General features: G+C 37.6%; 1 non-coding gene across 1 annotated transcript; it reads right to left on the bottom strand.

Moving 5' to 3' along the window:
• Positions 1–2,233: 2,233 nt before the first annotated feature.
• On the bottom strand, positions 2,234–2,337 carry LOC136401963 (U6 spliceosomal RNA). Its single transcript, XR_010750884.1, has one exon. It is a non-coding gene; the product is annotated as a U6 spliceosomal RNA (small nuclear RNA).
• Between the last annotated feature and the right edge of the window lie 2,028 nt (positions 2,338–4,365).

The raw sequence follows: 4,365 nt of genomic DNA, 5'->3' as shown, positions 1-4,365 counted from the left end.
CCTCCTCTAGTCTTTGGGGCTCCAGGCTGGGGTTCTGGTCTTGTCTTGAGTCTGAGGACCCACAACTCTCCAGGCAACCCATCCAGCTGTGAAAGACCTTCCAGACCATCTCTCACCCCTGGGAGTGGGGCAGCCCTTTCCGTGTCTTTGCTCTTCCTACCAGTCTTGATGTGGCTTTTTTGGTGATGCTTGGATATAGATTCCTCTTAGTTTAGTCTAAAGTTGGTTTTTCAAGATGAATGTTCCTAAGTTAAGAGGTAATCCACTTTGGTTCTGGGAAGTGGGAGTTGTAACATCTGCCTACTCCATCACCATTTTCCCACTTCCTCTACTTCTTTCTTATATTTCATAATTATGTATAAGTGGCTGCAAACTTTTACATGTATATTTTTGTATTACTTAATTTTCAATCAGTTTTAAAGTGTGATTGCTGGGTCATATTACAAGACTGTGTAGCTTCATAAGAAATTGCCAAATTGTCCTCCAAAATGACTGTAGCATTTTGCATTTCTACCTGCAATAAATGTTTTTCAGCAATTAAAATTACTGTATTTTGACTATTCTAATCCAACAACTACTAGTAGTGTAGTAGCATCTTATTAATTTGTATTTGCTTATGTCAAATAATGTTGAGTACATATTAATATACTTACTTGCCATTTGTATATTTTCTCTGGTATGGTCTTTGTTAGCTTATGTACAGTTTTAAGTTGAGTTGTTTGTTTTCCTAGAGCTGAATTTTAAAATCTAAAAACTTAAACTAAACAAGATAATATGTCTTGGCAGATATTTTTAGATAATTTATCATATATCTTTGCTCTCCAAATATATATTAGATAGGCTTTCAATAACATTTATGTTGACTGTATCTTGTAATAGAAACATTAATTTTAACTGGTTGGAATTGAACTGGTATCTATAAGCCTCCTTTAGACTAGGTTGAGTCATGCAAATGCCCAATGGAATGTAACTAGAAGTGTATAAACCCTAGAAAGCACCTTCTTTTCTCTTCATTCTTTTTTTTTTTTTTTTGACACAGACAGAGATAGAGTCAGAGAGGGACAGATGGGGCCAGACAGACAGGAAGGGAGAGAGATAAGCATCAATTCTTTGTGGTGGAACCTTAGTTGTTCATTGATTACTTTCTCATATGGGCCTTGACCAGAGGTTACAGCAGACCGAGTGACCCTTTGCTCAAACCGGCAACTTAGGTTCAAGCTGGTGAGCTGTGCTCAAACCAAATGAGCCAGTGTCCAAGCCAGCAAACTCAGGGTTTTGAACATGGGTCCTCTGCATCCCAGTCCAAGGCTCTATCCACTGCGCCACTGCTCTTCATCCTTCCCATTGGCTAGAATTAGCATGTATTTGCTGTAACCTGAGTGACCATATTGGTTTTGAGATAGCGTTAAGAATGAACAAGTAGCAAGATAAGAGAGCTTCATTGAGCACTGTTGAGCCACCGCTTACATTCAGATGTTTACATAAAAAAATACATTTCTGTATTGTCTACATCACTATTCTTTTAGGTATCTGTTACATGCAGCAAACCTCATTCAAACTGAAACAGAATATGCTCTAGAACCTATAGATTTGGTTAATTGTGCCATCTGTTTTTTATCTTAGCACACTTTATTTTCCCTATTGCAGTACTGTCCATGTTTTATGGAAATTTCTCATTTCACTGTTTTGCTCCCTTACTAGAATATAAGTTCTATGAAGACAGAAATCCTACTTGTCATTTTTTATTTTAACATCTCAGAATTCTCAGTAAACAGTTAATATTTTCTAAATTTTATTGAATTAACAAATGACTTACTAAATGACCATCATATAATTAGAACTTTTATGTGAACATCCACAATTATTTTTCTATGTCTGTCTCTCAATTATTTAGTCTCAAGGGAAGAGACCATTATTTATAGCACAATATCAATATTGATTTTTAATAAATACTTAATGATAATACTTCACAGCTAAACCAATTCAATTAAAATGTATAAAAAGTAATGTAAAATGTAGTCCTAAGAGGAAAACTATAGGTAATAATACACATTCTTTTAATTTTTTTTGTTTTAACCAGTAATGACAACTTTATTTGAACTAACATTTTCTCTAGAAAAGATTTAATAAAAGATGAAAGGAGAGCATCAAACAGGATGCTTTATTTGACTAGCATTCGTCTTATTTCCAAACAATAGCTTAGAAATGGAAATATTAAATTTCTACCTCTTTTAAAAAAATGGAATCCTGCACAAATTTGTATGTCCTCATTGTGCAAAGGCAATGATAATCTTCTCTGTTTCATTCCAATTTTAGTGTATGTGCTGCAAGCAGCACACTTTTTCTCTTTATAGCAGATGAGAATAAAACAAATAAGGTCCTTGATGTCAAAGAGATAATATTTGGTAGACAAATTTAGCAAAATTGGTGTGGCCCCAATCTGTGTATTCTTCAAGTAGAGAGGGGAAACATGAGCATGGCATGTCTTGAAAATGCTCGACTGATTATAAGAGGTTTTTGGTTTTCGTAATACCAAGGCCAGAATCCTTTTTGTGAAGTCGAGAAAGGTTAGAGAGGCAAGTCTTGAATTAGGTTGTGTATGGTTAGTTTATTATTTCTACTCCTACTGTTGTCTTATTTAACAATTGTTTCAAATATCTCATTTGCAACTTATCACAAAACTCTTGTTTACCACAAGAGCTCCTTGATTCATGATATTTCTATTCTTCTGGTCTCAAACTTTGAAAATAACTCGGGGATTCCTCTGAACTCCTCAGGGGTGGGCTCCCATGTTTTCCCACAGAGGAGCAGAGTCAGAGGTCTGTGAGTGGGCCAGGAGCGGAATCTCAGGCAGCCCTAGCCCCCTGGGAAAGCCGCACGGGGTTAGAGCGAAAGCCAATTCCAAAGCTCGATCTTTTCCGTGTGGGTAGGGATTTCACTCGAAGTGTGACCTGGCTGGTCTGATATCCTGGTGGGTGTGCATAAAGAGTGGGCAAGAGATTCCTCCAAACGCCTCAGGAGTGGGCACCCGAGATATCCCACAGAGGGGCAGAGCCAGAGGTCTTTGAGTGGGAGGAAGCCATGCCTGATTATGCTAGCAGCTCTGACTGACTGAGCCTTACTCAGAGCCCTGTGCTGAGTGGGAATAGAGTGGGGAGTTGCCAGCTCTTTGAGACTCTTACTATCCAGGCAGAGGCAACAGCAATCCCAGAGCTGGGCTATCAGGCTTCTAATTGTGGAAGGAAAGACTAGGAGAGAGGCTCCAGGAACACTCTCACAGTGAGAGATCCTCTCACTGTTGGAGCTTATAAACACTAATGAGCCTCGACTACCAACGAGACTGAAGCCCAATACATGACATCGCCATAGAGAATTATCAACTGCAAACCTCTTCCAGAGCGTGCCACAGGGGCAGAACCCGGTGTACAAAGTCACTGACCAGAAAGACAGAAAAGAAAAAGCAAGATAATAACCTCTCAAAATCAAGAATAATCTGCAGACTTTATAACCTATCCCATTTTATTATATTTGTTCGTCTGTGTCTCTTTTCTTCATTTTTGATTTTTTTTTCTACTCCAATTTGGTCATTTAATTCTCTCTCAGTCTTACTCTCACCTCTCTTTGAACTACACTACCCATAAGTGTTACATCTCCCATTATCTTTTCTTTCCTCCTCCTTTCTCTCTATGAGGGTTGCAATCCAAAACCCCTAACTCTCTTTCTCTCTCCTCCTTTTTCTTTTTTCTTCTTTAAGTGGTTCCATCTTTTCTCTCTCTCTCTCTCTCTCTTTTCTCCCTCTATATTAGTCTCTTCCTCTCTCCTTTACGTCTTCTCTCATTCAAACCTCAATAACGAACAAATTATCTTATCTGGGACTCAAACTTAAGTTTGTGGCATTTTGGAGGGTTTTTACTTCACCTTTTTAATACATTAGCAGTGCTCCCATCCCTGGCTCTCCATTTTATCTAGTTCTTGTTCCACTAAATACAATAGTAATTTTTTAATTTTCCACCCCTTTTTCCTGTTTCCCTCTTATTCCTCTCATCATAACTCTGAGTCAGCCAACACCTAAAAGCAAATCATTTTATTCTTGACCCAAATTTTTTCCTAATTTGCTTTTTGTGGGTCTATACTGCTCCCCCCCTTTTTTATATATAAATATTTTTTTCTTTTATTTTTTTTTCTTTTTTTTCTTTTTCCTTTACCCTTTTATTACTTCTCCCCAATTCAGGCCCTCCACTACAGGTACTGTTTGTTCTATTTAGTACAATATAATTCACAGTTCATCACAAGATTTTTTCAAGAAAGAGGGGAGAGGAGAGGAGAGGAAAAAAGGAGGGAAAGGAATTATTCCCTTTTTTTTCT

Source organism: Saccopteryx leptura, chromosome 3, assembly GCF_036850995.1.
Source record: "Saccopteryx leptura isolate mSacLep1 chromosome 3, mSacLep1_pri_phased_curated, whole genome shotgun sequence".
NCBI classification, from domain to species: domain Eukaryota; kingdom Metazoa; phylum Chordata; class Mammalia; order Chiroptera; family Emballonuridae; genus Saccopteryx; species Saccopteryx leptura.
The sequence above is the reverse complement of the archived record's forward strand: the minus strand, read 5'-3'. Positions and strand labels throughout refer to the sequence as shown.